The sequence below is a fragment of the Salvelinus alpinus genome, chromosome 2 (assembly GCF_045679555.1).
Source record: "Salvelinus alpinus chromosome 2, SLU_Salpinus.1, whole genome shotgun sequence".
Classification (NCBI taxonomy): Eukaryota; Metazoa; Chordata; class Actinopteri; order Salmoniformes; family Salmonidae; genus Salvelinus; species Salvelinus alpinus.
The window spans coordinates 107,581,841-107,598,964 of NC_092087.1; the positions used below are offsets into that span (position 1 = coordinate 107,581,841).

General features: G+C 39.0%; 1 pseudogene; it reads right to left on the reverse strand.

The window, feature by feature from the left end:
* The window catches only part of LOC139542145 (zinc finger protein 665-like), a 294,018-nt pseudogene that overhangs the window by 19,220 nt on the left and 257,674 nt on the right, over positions 1 to 17,124 (reverse strand).

Consider the following 17,124-nt stretch of genomic DNA (forward strand, 5'->3'; position numbering starts at 1 on the left):
CAGCAAAGCACCCTCACAACATGATGCTGCCACCCCCGTGCTTCATGATTGGGATGGTGTTCTTCGGCTTGCAAGCCTCCCCCTTTTCCCTCCAAACATAACGACACTCATATTCATTCAAGGGTATTTCTTTATTTTTTACTATTTTCCACATTGTAATAGTGAAGACATCAAAATGATGAAATCACACATATGTAGTAACCAAAAAAATTGAAACAATCAAAATATATTTTATTTTCTTCAAACAATGTGGTTAGGGTTAGCAGTGTTGTTAAGGTTAGGGCATTAGGGTTAGCAGTGTGGTTAAGGTAAGGTTTAGGCATTAGGGTTAGCAGTATGGTTAGGGTTAGGAGTATGGTTAAGGTAAGGGTTAGGCATTAGGGTTAGCAGTATGGTTTAGGTTAGGGTTAGGTATTAGGGTTAGCAGTATGGTTAAGGTAAGGGTTAGGCATTAGGGTTAGCAGTGTGGTTAAGGTAAGGTTTAGGCATTAGGGTTAGCAGTATGGTTAAGGTAGGCATTAGGGTTAGCAGTGTGGTTAAGGTTAGTCATTAGGGTTAGCAGTGTGGTTAAGGTAAGACTTCTCTCCTGTGTGTTATTTATAAAAGTCCTGACAAAACAAAACTCTTGCCACAGTCACAACAGTGGTAAGATTTCCTCTCCTGTGTGTTTTCTCTGGTGCTTAGTCAGCTGACTAGATTCAGTAAAACTCTTCCCACATTGATCACAGCTATAAGGCTTCTCTCCTGTGTGTGTTCTCTGGTGTACTATCAGGCTGCTTGAGTGACTAAAACTTTTGTCACATTGATCACAGGTATAAGGTTTCTCTCCTGTGTGTATTCTCTGGTGTGATTTTAAATATCCTGATATAACAAAACTCTTTCCACAGTCAGAGCAGTTGTAAGGTTTCTCTCCTGTGTGCTTGCTCTGGTGTATAGTCAGTTGGCTAGATGTAGTAAAACTCTTCCCACATTGATCACAGCTATAAGGTTTCTCTCCAGTGTGAATTCTCTGGTGTGCTTTTAGTGAATCTGATCTTGAGTAACTCTTCCCACAGTCTGAGCAGTGGAAAGATTTCTCTCCTGTGTGTTTTCTCTGGTGAATAGTCAGCTTGCTAGACGTAGCAAAATTCTTCCCACATTGATCACAGCTATAAGATTTTTCTCCAGTGTGAATTCTCTGGTGTGCTTTTAGTGAATCTGATCTTGAGTAACTCTTCCCACAGACAGAGCAGTGGTTAGGTTTATTCCCTGTGCATTTCTGCTGCTGTTTCTTGAGATGTTCTGATGTGGAGAGACTCTTCTCTGCCTCGTCAGCTTCATGATGTTGTTGAGGCTCCCCAGAGGATCCACGATAGTCAAGTCTCTCTCCTGTGTGAACGACAAAGTAAGACAGATGGTTAAAGGCTCACAACAGCAGAAACACACTGTTTATTTTAGCTAAAAGGTGATGCCCGTGATGTACAATAATTTGTCCTTAATGTTTAAATGCTTTTACAAACTTATTTGACAATTGTCTTGGACAGTCAAGTGAGCAACAATAGACATATTCTGTCTTATTTCTTTCCTATTTGTAGTAAAGTGGATGATTGTAAGACTAGAAATAAGTTATTACAGTTGCTGAAACCCTAAGCAGACTTTGTCACTAATATAACCCCCACCAATATAGGCCCCATCAATATAGGCCCCTCCAATACAGGCCCCTTTCTGTGATTGCAAAAATTGCACATTAACCTCTGTGTTTATTCACAAATTCACCAGCGTGGGGGAAAACTCAGTGGAGTTCTCATAGGCTGACAGCAAAAATAGCCTCCATTTACAGGTTGAATATGAGTGCATTTCACACCACTATTGGATTATAATTGTAACGCTCATTTGAAATGTCCTGCTTAATACGTTTGTGTCATCGTCGCAAAACAACTGCTTTAATACTTAAAAAAAAAAAACTTCCGACTTCAACCAGTAAAATGTTCGTTGGCTAGCTTTGCTACCAGCCTATGTCAATAGGCGTTAGCATTCAAGCTAACAACTGCTGCATCCAAAATACATATTGTGCAACTATCACAACTTCGAAAAAGGCACTTGCACATCTGAGCTGATGTTTTTGTTGCAGGTGCCTGGTATTCAATGGAATAACATGAGAGGAAAAATAACTGCTCTCCACACTGCTCTTTATTAAGCTTTACGTATCGCCCTCAAGGCCTTCGGCAGAGCTTCTAAATGGCATATCATACACTGTGATTGGAGGAAACATGAGGAAGTAATGACTCAGAGCTTCTAAATGGCGCATCATACACTGTGATTGGAGGGAACATGAGGAAGTAATGACCCAGAGCTTCTAAATGGCGTATCATACACTGTGATTGGAGGGAACATGAGGAAGTAATGACCCAGAGCTTCTAAATGGCGTATCATACACTGTGATTGGAGGAAACATGAGGAAGTAATGACCCAGAGCTTCTAAATGGCGTATCATACACTGTGATTGGAGGAAACATGAGGAAGTAATGACTCAGAGCTCTAAATGGCGTATCATACACTGTGATTGGAGGGAACATGAGGAAGTAATGACTCAGAGCTTCTAAATGGCGTATCATACACTGTGATTGGAGGGAACATGAGGAAGTAATGACCCAGAGCTTCTAAATGGCGTATCATACACTGTGATTGGAGGAAACATGAGGAAGTAATGACCCAGAGCTTCTAAATGGCGTATCATACACTGTGATTGGAGGAAACATGAGGAAGTAATGACCCAGAGCTTCTAAATGGCGTACCATACACTGTGATTGGAGGGAACATGAGGAAGTAATGCAGCTTTTTTATTTATTTTTTATTTTAAATGTACCCCCTTTTTTCTCTCCAATTTCGATCTTGTCTCGTCGCTGCAACTCCTCGGGAAGTCGAAGGTCGAGTCATGCGTCCTCCAAAACATGACCCGTCAAACTGCGCTTCTTAACACCCGCCAGCTCAACCAGGAAGCCAGCCGCACCAATGTGTCGGGGGAAACACTGTTCACTTTATGACTGAGCTCGGCCTGCAGGCGCCCGGCCCGCCACAAGGAGTCACTAGAGCGCGATGAGCCAAGTAAAGGTCCCCCCAGCCAAATCCTCCCCTAACCCGGACGACGCTGGGCCAATTGTGCGCCGCCCTATGGGACTCCCGATCACGGACGGTTGTGATACAGCCCGGAATCGAAACCGGGTCTGTAGTGACGCCTCCAGCAGTACCAGGCCGCTGTGCTCTCTAACGCAGCTTCAAAAAGGAGATACACTTAGAATCCCATTCAGGACAAAAAGGCATTCAAACATTTTGGTTTTCACACTTTCTCTACATGAATCCTTGGGAAACATATTTAGAAAAGGAATACTTTCACCAAATTGCCTGAGAGCATATTTCTGTTCTGCCCTTTGGACCCGGATATGTTTAAAACTGTTTTTTAAAAAGTCATTCTAAGCTGTATACCATCAATAACATGAACTGACCCCCAAGTCCAAGCAACAAGCTCAGAATACAAAGACAAAATATCTGAAGTATTACTTGTTCACCCTCGATCATCTCTTTGTACTGGTAGACAAATTACAGAAAAATAGGTTAAAACATGAATTAATTAATTGATTGTTATGAATTAATTAATTGTTGACTGCGGTACTGTGCTGTGCTATTTTCTTCCATTACTCCTCTCCAAAATGTTACCTCTTTTTCCCCATAACGGCCTTTAGGCCCTTACAAATTCCATTAAATCCACCTATAAAATGGCTATATATATATATAATCCCTGTGGTATGTGGTAATTTGCAGAGGATTTTTTTTCTTAACACTTACAGTATATCAGAATGTACAAGGGAATTCGTTGTTTTTCTGTCCCACTTTAAACACACTAAGCTGGAGATCCACGTCGGAAAGTATTCAGAGCCCTTAACTTTTTTCATTTTGTTACGTTATTCTAAAATTGATCAAATAAAATACTAAGAAATCTACACACAATACCCCATAATGACATCACAATACCCCATAATGACATGACAATACCCCATAATGACAAAATGAAAACAAGTTTATTTTTTGCAAATGTATTCAAAATAAAAAACAGAAATACCTTATTTACATAAGTATTCAGACCCTTTTCTATGAGACTTGAAATTGAGCTCAGGTGCATCCTGTTTCCATTGGTCATCCTTGATGTTTCTACAACTTGATTGGAGTCCACTTGTGGTAAATTCATATGATTGGACATGATTTGGAAAGGCACACACCTGTCTATATAAGGTCCCACAGTTGACAGTGCATGTCAGAGCAAAAACCAAGCCATGAGGTCGAAGGAATTGTCCGTAGAGCTCTGAGACAGGATTGTGTCAATGCACAGATCTGGGGAAGCATACTAACAAATTTCTGCAGCTTTGAAGTTCCCCAAGAACACAGTGGCCATCATTCTCAAATGGAAGAAGTTTGGAACCACCAAGACTCTTCCTAGAGCTCGCCGCCTGGCCAAACTAAGCAATCGGGGGAGAAGGACCTTGGGCACCTAAAGACTCTCAGACCATGAGAAACAAGATTCTTTGGACTGATGAAACCAAGATCGAACTCATTGGCTTGAATGCCAAGCGTCACATCTGGAGAAAACTTGGCACCATCCCTATGGTGAAGCATGGTGGTGGTGGCAGCATCATGCTGTGGGAATGTTTTTCAGCGGCAGGGATTGGGAGACTAGTCAGGATCGAGGGAAAGATGAACCAAGCAAAGTACAGAGAGTTCCTTGATGAAAACCTGCTCCAGAGTGCTCAGGACCTCAGACTGGGATGAAGGTTTACCTTCCAACAGGACAAGACCCTAAGCACACAGCCAAGATAACGCAGGAGTGGCTTCGGGACAAGTCTCTGAATGCCCTTGAGTGGCCCAGCCAGAGCCCAGACTTGAACCCGATCGAGCATCTCTGGAGAGATCTGAAAATATATGCGCAGCAACACTCCCCATCCAATCTGACAGAGCTTGAGAGGATCTGCTGAGAAGAATGGGAGGAACTACCCTAATACACATTAGCCAAGATTGTAGCGTCATACCCAAGAAAACTCGATGCTGTAATCGCTGCCAAAGGTGCTTCAACAAAGTACTGAGTAAAGGGTCTGAATACTTATGATAATGTGACATCAGTTTAAAAAAAATATTATATTATATTTATTATGTAAACATAAGGGGGGTTCCCCCAAAACAAATATGTATAAGTCCCTCAAAAGCTTGGTTCTGGTGACTTTTTTTTAAAGGAAAAAACTCAAACCATCTAAAATATATTTTCCACCCCCAGAAATGAGCTCAATAACGTATTGGGGAAATGATTATAGTATACAGGAAATGATAATAGTATACAGGAAATGATAATAGTATACAGGAAATTATTGTAGTTTACAGGATGCAATTTAAGGGTGAGGAGCCGCAGAGCGTCAGTACTAAGAACTGGGCACTGGCACGCTGTGTTTCTTGAGTTGCAGGCCGCAGCTCACAGAGCTGAATAACCTTCAGAACTGTGTTGAACCCAGACAGATGATCTATTTACCAAGAAAAGCGAACGTGCTTTACAGAACTTTATCGAAACTATGTTTGGTAGAAATAGGATGTTTCTTTTGGTGTGGCGGCAATGATTATACCATGTCGCAGAGCCACACTTAAATGACCACAGAGTAAACACTGACTGTATATTTGACTTTTGAAGAATATAACTTATAAACGCCTCAAATGTTTCAACTGTATTTCCCCACCAGAAACCAAAACATAAGCTTGCATAATGCCACTGTTACAAACACTGTATAGCCTCAACCTGGTTAAACCTATCATTATGACCTTCTGGAAGGTCCTTGTATACATAGTGAGTTCAGTGACTGTCAAGCCAACACCTTATAACCGTTATCCCAAGATGTCTGAACTTCTTGACGAGGTCGCTAGGTGTTGGGTTACGGTTGCTACAATATCGTTCTCTATGAATTTGAGAGTGGTTACATTTTCTCCAGCCCCCATCCGTTTACCAAACCAAGTCTCAGGGCTGACATTTGGTTGCTGTTTAAATCCGAGGTTGTCCCTTTAAAAAAGCCACAATCAAATCAACCAATCTGCAGTTGAAACAATAACAAAGCTGTAATTCCACCACTGTTTTGGTAATAAGATGATGGATGGGCCTGGAGACATTTAACTATTCTCAAATTCATAGACAGACCTATGGATGAAAGGACTGACCATCCATGATATCAACATTATATTTTTAACCATGTTGAGGCTATACAGTGTTGATTTACATTGTTTCTAAACATTGGAGTAGAAAAAGCTTATTTGGGGTGGCTATAAATAAATAATTTAAAAAGTCCAAATATGGATGTAGCAATTGAATATTTCCTCATTAACACCACACATTAGTTCCACAACTGCAGAGTTTGTGACTCTGTATTTAAGACAGTACTTACTGGTGTTAATCAGGGAACGGTTTCTCAAAACCATCTTACGGCTAAGTTCATCATTAGAACCATTGGATGCCTTAATATGCGTTTGGGAAACCGGGCCCAGATATCCAGTTTCCTCCTCTTCTTCCTTTTTCGATGTGACAGTCATCTCCCCCTCCTCCTCTTTCTCTTCCTTCTTCACTCCAAAAACTGCATCCTCCTCTTCTTTTACTGTAACAGCCTCCTCCTCTTTCACTCTGAACGCATCTTCCTCTTCTTTCACTGTAACGTCTTTCTCGTCTTCTTTCACCGCAACAGCCTCACCTACTTGTTTTTGTATTGTAACATCCTCCTCTTCCTCCTCCTCTTTCACGAGAGCTTCTTTCTCCGTCCAGTAGACCTCCTCTTCTGTAGCAGGAGGAGAGTAGCTTAGTGAGCTCATGGTCGGGGATGTTAGCTAGCTAGGCTAATGCTAACTTAACCAGCCAGCTAGCTGACCAATAACAACACCGTAAATATCAAATTAAATCGGATAACTAACTAGACGACAGAAGTGAGTTTAAAACCCAGTGGCAAATATACACAAAAGCCTCTAAAGAACTTTATTGGTTCGTCTATTTTGTCTAGCAAGCTACCGAGGTGGCTGACTAATTGTTGCTGCTGTTGAAAGAAGCGTTCCGTCCACTAGATTATACGTCACACTAGCAGCATTGCCTTAAAGTCTCAGACCGCCGTCTGCTAACTGGAGTGGGTAACGCAGTTGAGTAAAACGTATATTTTATCTTCAGATAAAAAGTTAAAGGGTAGGAAGCATTCGTTTTTACCCACCAATGTAACAACACATTGTGGTTAAAGACTTAGTAACTTAGTTGTAGTCACGATCTGGTTACCTATAAGTACAAACAGTTATGTTTTTGCGTTATTACATATTTAACTTATTTCCGCATATCTTCTAAACTACCCACAATGTGCAATTTTGCAATGTCAAATTTAAATACTCTGTGCTACGGAGGTCTTATACTAGCTCGGTGGCTAACGTCAGCAACACATCATGCTCTTCGCGGACTGTTTGGCCAAAGATTTAACTTTAAAACTAACCCAAGATAGACCAGAACCTATCGTTTCCAATGGGAGCAAATTAATCATAGTGGGCAGAACAAGCCAGGAAGTGGGCAGAGCCAAGCAGGAGAATATCTTATTGGCGCGTTTGAGTATTTATTTGCATATTTCCATTAGGGAACGCCTACTATGTTTACAGAATGTCGGCCAGAATCCATCCGGTTACTTCTTCTCCCAACGGGCTTCCTCTCACCCCCATATTTAGTAATGAGTGGAAAAGCCAACTGGATGTTTCACATTTATTCATCTGGATAATCTGTTATTAGGTTGTGGGCCGAAGTTGAAAAGAGTGAATTTAATCGGTCCCAGTCCAGGGAGGACCTGATTTTTTTATGACAGTAAAATATAGTTATTTATTTTTTCAAGTCAGTTAAGAACAAATTCTTATTTTCAATGACGGCCTAGTGGGTCAACTGCCTTATTCAGGGGCAGAACGACAGATATGTACCTTGTCAGCTCGGGATTCGAACTTGCAACCTGCCGGTTACTAGCACAACGCTCTAACCAGTAGAGCTCTTACCCTGCCGCCCCAGTATTGTGACTATAACATTTGTTGTCACCTTCAATTCTTGCACATTTTCTCATAAAAAAAGTATATTTTAACACTCTGTCTGTCTTCTCAGGCAACTTTGACCAACTACCAACACCTAAACTTAGAACCAATCAGAGGTCCCGTACATACCCCTCGTGATGGAGGCAGCCAATGGCCTGCTTTTATCTACGATGTAACTACAGCCTCTTGTGAAAACGTGAGCTGCTGTCTGATGAAGAGAAACAGATATATCTAGCTCCCAAAGACTGAAATTAGATAAATATATGTTTTAGAGTGCATTTGAAATGTTCAGCTGCAATAAGAATTCTCTTGATAGTATGAAGAGGTAACTCCATGGACCATTTATTCAATTTATTGAAAGTCTGAAAGCCTACACATATAGCATAGTCTACACATACAGTGTAGCCTACACATACAGCGTAGCCTACACATATAGCGTAGCCTACACATACATATAGCATACCTTGCGGTACAATCTTCTCAAAGAAACAGTTGTACAAAGTGCTGTGCAATAAGATAACCAAAGTTTGATTTCTAAACCACATGAGTTCTCAAATAGCAGCTGACCAATACCATGGAAACTTCTAAAGAGCCTGTAGGAATACAGAAAAAGCAGTTGAGAAATTCATGTTTGAGTTTCAAATACTAACTGTTCAGTGAATGTGAGTATATTTAGGTGGTTTACATGGTTTGGCCGGGGTAGGCCGTCATTGTAAATAAGAATTTATTCTTAACTGACTTGCCTAGTTAAATAAAGGTTAAATAAAAAATTTAATGAATACAAAATTGACTCTTTCCTACTAACAATCTAAAAGTTGACGTGCCAAAATCTTACCAATCCATTCATTACTCTACTAGCTGAATGTGAGACATGATTTCCAGAATGTACGTTTCATATACAGTCTAAAGTTTGGACACACCTACTCATTTAAAACGTCTCTGTGTGTTTGGAGTAAATGTGGTCTATTTTTTCCCCCTCGTTGCACATTTAACATGCTGCTAGAGATTAGGTAGAATGGATTTGAGTTTCCCTGCATTAAAGTCCCCGGCCACTAGGAGCGCTGCCTCCGGATCAGTGTTTTCCTGTATGCTTATGGCCGTATAAAGCTCATTGAGTGCGGTCTTAGTGCCAGCATCGGTGGTATATAGACAGCTACGAAAAATATAGATGTCAACTCTCTAGGTAGATAGTGTGGTCTACAGCTCATCATGAGATACTCTACCTCAGGCGAGCAAAACCTCGAGACTTCCTTAGATTTCATGCACCAGCTGTTGTTTACAAATATACATAGGCCGCCGCCCCTTGTCTTACCAGAGGCTGCTGTTCTATCCTGCTGAAAAAGCTTAAAACCCGCCAGCTGTATGTTAATACTTCTTATGGCTGCAGGAGGCTTTTTGGAAAAACTGGAAAATATGTGGCAATTTTCAAACGGCCTCTTAATCAATTTTTGCTCTTACAATATGCATAATATTAATACTATTGGATAGAAAACAGTCTCAAGTTTCTAAAACCGTTTTAATTTTTTCTCTGAGTGAAACAGGGTTCATTTGACAGCATTTTCCCTGACCAGGAAGTAGAATGCCAGATATCTATGCTCGCTTCAACGTTATGCCTATACATGGTCATTTGACGTAGGACCCTATTGACACTTCAGTCGTCTTCCTCTGGGTGTCAAGAGGACGTGAGAGAAGGAATTGTGTGTTCATCTTGTTTAGAGGTTGAATAATAGCTATTTCTTTGGCGTGACCGACCAATTCCGGAAGTCGGAAACGCGCGACTTGGGAGTGACATTGTGTTCTGTTTTGCTGCGGTTTTGGACGGGAACAATCTCCGGCTCGGTTTTTAGTTGATAAATCAGACCATATCATCGTAATGTATGTTTTTTCAATATAGTTTAATCAGATTATTTGAATTTTTTGGGGAGTTTTGCCGTGTTCCGTTCTGTGAATATATTTCTGTTGGACAGATCCGTGCCAGTGGACAGGTACCCATGCTAAATTAAGGTGGAAAGTTGCCATTATGAATCAAAACAACGACTCATCTGGACAAAGGACACATTGATCAACATTCTGATGAAACATCAGCAAAAGTAAGAAACAATTTATAATGTTATTTCATATATCTGTCGTGCATGTCAACTGGTCGTGCGCGCCCAAGTGTGTCTGGCTAATTTGGCTATGCTAATATAGCGCTACATTTTGTTTTCGCTGTAAAACATTTAATAAATCGGAAATATTGTCTGGAATCACAAGAATCCTGTTTTTCAATTGCTGCACAGTATGTATTTCTCAGAAATGTTTTATGAGGAGTAATTAGGTATTTGACGTTGGTGTCTGTAAATGTTATGGCTGCTTTCGGTCCAATTTCTGATTGTAGCTGAAATGTAATTTATGATTTATACCATAAATATGCACATTTAAAAAAAAAAACATATGCTATACAATAAATATGTTATCAGACTGTCATCTTATGAAGTTGTTTCTTGGTTAGTGGCTATATATATATTTATTTGGTCGAATTAGTGATAGCTGGTGATGGAGTAAAAAACTGATGGTGTTAGAAAGTGGTGTCTTTTGCTAACGTGGTTAGCTAATAGATTTACATATTTTGTCTTCCCTGTAAAACATTTAAAAAATCGGACATGTTGGCTTGATTCACAAGATGTCTACCTTTCATATGCTGTATTGGACTTGTTAATGTGTGAAAGTTAAATATTTTAACAAACTAGATTTAGAATTTCGCGCCCTGCACTTGAGCTGGATGTTGTCATAAGTGTTCCGGTGTCGGGCTGCACCCCAAACAGGTTAATCATGTCGTCGTTCAGCCACGACTCGGTGAAACATAAGATATTACAGTTTTTTAATGTCCCGTTGGTAGGATAGTCTTAATCGTAGTTTGTTTATTTTATTGATTGATTGTACGTTGGCTAATAGGACCGATGGTAAAGGTAGATGGAACCTTCGGCATCATTATCATCTCTATCTGAGTGGTGACGTGAGGCTCACAACCTAAATCCTCTGGATACGATTATGGGCCCCATAGCATTCACATGATAATGGAATCAGATTGATGAATGTAATTTATTATTATTATTCAACATCATTATTACACATCTACAAAATGGAGACCCCTCATCCTCAGTCGATGGGGATTTCCACCAATCTACATAATGATTGGATCATTTCCACCAACCTACATAATGGATGGATTATTTCCACCAACCTACATAATGGTTGGATCATTTCCACCAACCTACATAATGGATGGATCATTTCCATCAACCTACATAATGGTTGGATCATTTCCACCAACCTACATAATGGTTGGATCATTTCCACCAACCTACATAATGGTTGGATAATTTCCATCAACCTACATAATGGTTGGATCATTTCCACCAACCTACATAATGGTTGGATCATTTCCACCAACCTACATAATGGTTGGCTCATTACCACCAATCTACATAATGGTTGGATCATTTCCACCAACCTACAAAACGGTTGGATCATTTCCACCAACCTACATAATGGATGGATCATCTCCACCAACCTACATAATGGTTGGATCATTTTCACCAACCTACATAATGGTTGGATCATTTCCAAACTAAATGGAGACTCATCCAGTTGATGAGTATTTCTATATTACACTACAACACATAATTTCAACAAAAATGTACTGGATTGGTTGAAAAGTGATACTAAACTTACACAGTGGAAGATACACTGAATATACTGTTTTTCATAAACATTTAGTTTCTTTCAATTGTACCTTTATTTTACTAGGCAAGTCAGTGAAAAACAAATTCTTAATTACAATGAAGGTGGGTTAACTGCCTTGTTCAGAATGACAGATTTTTACCTCGTCAGCTCTGGGATTCGATCCAGAAACCTTTTGTTACTGGCCCAACACTCTAACCACTAGGCTGCCTGCCACCCTATACTGAATTTATAGTTTATCGTACTAAGATGTTGCTTTAACACATATTTGTTCTTTCGTTAATTTGTTTTACAACATGTTCAAATCAAATCAAGCTTTATTTATACAGCACATTTCAGACATGGATGCAACAAGGGAAAATGTAATAAAAAAAACTATGAAAATAAAAACTGTAATATTTACAACACAACAAACATAAGAGGATAAAAAAGCAAAAGAATAACAAACTGAAAGACTAGTGAGCATTCCAAGGAAATTACATTGATTAAAATAGTAAGAATAGGATGTAATATCCAACCACAAATATAAGCTTGTTTTACTACATTGTTTTATGAACATTTATACAAATTGTCAGTTGGTTGCAAATATTACATGAATAAAAAATGTTATGAAATATTCCAAATCAAATCCAAATATTCACCCCGTTGTTTATAGGTATTAGCAACAATTAAATTAATGGTGAGGAATAATAAAACATGTATCTTTGTCTGTATCTTTATCTTTATTATCTTATAAAACATGAAGACAGTCATCTACATTTTGGATGTATTTAAATTTAGGGGAACGAAGAGAAATGCAACACTTATTTGTCATCACTCATATCGATATCCCTTGGAAATAAATTTCACGAGAAGGGGGGGGGTGAGGTTGCACGTCCTGTTAAAACTAACAGCTCAAAAACAGCACGGAATCAGTGAATAATGTGTACATCACTGGTTAGAGCACAATTTGTAGCAAACAGCTAGCTGCATTTTGAAAATGTGCATTTTAATTAAAGTGGGTCACCAACGAGGTAAGTGTAACACAACACTTTTTATGTTAAATAGTAATCTTTCAATTCAGAACCTGGATTTTTCTACTACAATGTTAAAACATTCTACATTGTGACATCATTAAAATACTCCTTCTACAATGTTAAAACATTCTACATTGTGACATTATTAAAATACTCCTTCTACAATGTTAAAACATTCTACATTGTGACATCATTAAAATACTCCTTCTACAATGTTAAAACATTCTACATTGTGACATCATTAAAATACTCCTACTACAATGTTAAAACATTCTACATTGTGACATCATTAAAATACTCCTTCTACAATGTTAAAACATTCTACATTGTGACATCATTAAAATACTCCATCTACAATGTTAAAACATTCCACATTGTGACATTATTTCATTGATATCATGAAACAACTCTTTCATGTATGTACTGTCTGATGTTTAATCAGAGATCTTTTATCAGAGTATCTCTTGTTACATTGTTCACAGCTATGAGATTTCTCGCTAAGAGGGTTCTCGCCTGTGTGTGTTCGCTGGTGTCTTTTTAGTGAATCTGATCTGGGGAAACTCTTCCCGCAGTCAGAGCAGTGGTAAGGCTTCTCTCCTGTATGTGTTCTCTGGTGTGATATCAGGTTCTTTGACTGAGTAAAACTGTTCCCACATTGATCACAGCTATGACATTTCTCTCCTGTATGGATTCTCTGATGTCTTTTGAGGTCGGATAAAGTGGTGCATGTCTTCCCACAATCAGAGCAGCTGTGATAATTCTCTCGTGTGTGTGTTCTCCGGTGTGCTATCAGGTTGCTTGACTGAGTAAAACTCTTCCCACATTGGTCACAGCTATAAGGTTTCTCTCCTGTGTGTATTCTCTGGTGTGATTTTAAATGTCCTGACAAAAAAAAACTCTTCCCACAGTCAGAGCAGCTATAAGGTTTCTCTCCTGTATGGATTCTCTGGTGTACTTTTAGGTTCTCTGCTCTTGAGAACCTCTTTCCGCAGTCAGAGCAGTGGTAAGGCTTCTCCCCTGTGTGTATTCTCTGGTGGGATATCAGGTTGCTTGACTGAGTAAAACTCTTCCCACATTCATCACAGCTAAAAGGTTTCTCTCTTGTGTGTATTCTCTGGTGTGATTGTGATTTTTTCTCTGTCACATCAGCTTCATGATGTTGTTGAGGCTCCCCAGAGGATCCACAATAGTGACATCCTTCTCCTGTGTGAACAACAAAGTCAGACAGATGGTTAAAGGCCCACAACAGCAGAAGTCTTTTAGCGAAAAGGTGATGCCCATGATGTCATACAACAATTTACGTCTGTAATGAATATTTAAATGCTTTTACAAACTTATTTGACAATGATCTTAACAAGACAGTCAAGTGAGCAACAATAGACATATTTTGTATTATGGTTTTCACAGTAGTATAGAGGATGATTCTCGGCTATAAATACATTATTGAAGTTGCTGAAACCCTAAGCAGTGTGTCAGATTACTTTAGGTCTATTGTTGTACAGCTACAGTGCTGCTCTTTGTTCACAAAAGATTAATCCTTAGGAAACATATTATTTAGAAAAGGGAATACTTTCACCAAATTTCCTAAATGGATTCTCTGAACATTAACAGTATTTATCTCACCAGGTTCCCCCATTAGGCAAACCATTAACAGTATTTATCTCTCCAGGTTCCGCCATTAGGCAAACCATTAACAGTATTTATCTCACCAGGTTCCCCCATTAGGCAAACCATTAACAGTATTTATCTCACCAGGTTCCCCCATTAGGCAAACCATTAACAGTATTTATCTCACCAGGTTCCCCCATTAGGCAAACCATTAACAGTATTTATCTCACCAGGTTCCCCCATTAGGCAAACCATTAACAGTATGTATCTCACCAGGTTCCCCCATTAGGCAAACCATTAACAGTATGTATCTCACCAGGTTCCCCTATTAGGCAAACCATTAACATTACTACATTGTCTATTGTTGTATATCTTCAGTGCTGCTCTTTGTTCACGCCCATTTATCATCTTCCACACCCTCTAGAGCCTTAGACCCGCCCATCTCTTAAAGAATTCACATTGGAACATGAGAATGTGGCCATGTCATAAAGCAGTGAGGCTTAAAAAAAACAAAGAAAATATCTCAACTATAAAATACTTTATTAACTTAAAGTACTAAAATTAGTAGATTACAATTGGCCCAGAAGCCAGGGTATGCATATAATTGGTAGAATTGGATAGAAAACACTTTGAAGTTTGTCTGATGTCTGAGACTATAACACAATTGATATGGCAGGTGAAAATTCAAAGAAAAACCAACCAGATTTGTCTTTTTTTGTGAGGTCCCAGGCTCTTATAATAGAAAGCTATGGGTCCCATGTAATTCCAGCTCCCAGATTGCAATTCCTATGGCTTCCACTAGATGTCAACGGTCTTTGCTCATTGTTTCAGGCTTGTTTCTTCAAAAACGAGCAAGAATTTTGAGTTTTGTACAAAGAGTCCCGGTACAATATCAGTCTGTTGGCGCGCGATGAAGAGGACGCACACGCGCGATGAAGAGGACGCACCCTGGCTAATTTTACTTTTCTATTGAACATACTTCTTTCCGTATGACATTTTATAGTTTATTTATATTTTAGGATACCTGAGAAATAAATAGAGACGTAGTTTGACTTGTTTGAACAAAGTTTAGCTTTTTGGATTCCTTTGTCTGCATGTTGAACGAGTGGATTACTGAAATCGATGGCGCAAACTAAACAGACTTTTTGGGATATAAAGAAGGATTTTATCTAACAAAACAACCATTCATGTTGTAGCTGGGACCCTTGGGATTGCAAACAGAGGAAGATTTTCAAAAGTGAGTGATTTATTTAATTGCTATTTGTGATGTTGTGAAGCCTGTGCGGGTTAAAAAATATGTTGATGTGGGGCGCCGTCCTCAGACAATCGCATGGTATGCTTCCGCTCTTAAGCCTATTGTAAATTGGACAACGCAGTTAAATTAACAAGAAGTGAAGCTTTTAAATGATATAAGATACTTGTATGTTCATGAATGTTTAATATTACAATTATTTATTTTGAATTGCCGGGTGAATTTCACAGGATGTTGTCGACTGGTGTCCCGCTAGCCTTAAGAAGATGTTTAAGAATGTTATTAAGAATGTCGCTGCATTGGACAGCCCTCTAACTATGCTATTTCTTCTTCTCCCCTGATCATAACTTTGTAGATAAAACTACACTGAATATATTCACGTCACCAAATAATTTATTAAAACACACTGTGTTCCAATGAAGGTCTACAGTAGCCTGAACAGCACTCTGTTGGGTAGCAAGTGTTGGAAAAAGTACTCAAATTGTCATACTTGAGTAAAAGTAAAGATACCTTAATAGAAAATGACTCAGGTAAAAGTGGAAGTCACCCAGTAAAATCCTACTTGAGTAAAAGTAAAGATACCTTAATAGAAAATGACTCTAGTAAAAGTCACCCAGTAAAATTCTACTTGAGTAAAAGTCTACAAGTATTTGGTTTAAAATATACTTAAGTATCAAAAGTAAAAAAATATGAATATTTTTCAAATTCTTTATATTAAGCAAACCAGATGGCAACATTGTCTTGTTTTTTTATTTATTATTGGAAAGCCAGGAGCACACTCCAACATAATTTACAAACAAAGCATGAGTGTTTAGTGAGTCCGCCAGATCAGAGGCTGTAGAGATGACCAGGGATGTTTGGTTCTTAAGTGCATGAATTTGACTATTGTCCTGTCCTGCTAAGCATTCAAAATGTAACAAGTACTTTTGGGTGTCAAGGAAAATGTACGGAGTAAAAAGTAAAACATTTTCTTAAGGAATGTAGTGAAGTAAAAGTAGTAAAAAATCTAAATAGTAAAGTACAGATACCCCAAAAATGACTTAAGTAGTACTTTAAAGTATTTTCACTTAAACACTTTACACCACTGGGTAGCACCATGGTGTAGTCAGAGAACTGCTAGCTTCCGTCCTCCTCTGGGTACATTGACTTCAATACAAAACCTAGGAGGCTCATGGTTCTCACCCCCTTCCATAGATTTACACAATAATTATGACAACTTCCGGAGGAGGTCCTCCAACCCATCAGAGCTCTTGTAGCATGAGCTGACATGTTGTCCACACAATCAAAGGATCAGAGAATGAATCTAGTACTGAAAGCATGAGCTACAGCTAGCTAGCACCGCAGTGTATAAAATGTGGCGAGTAGTTGACTAAAGAGGGAGAAAGACAATAGTTGAACAGTTTTAAACAAATTAATTTCTTAAATTAAGGA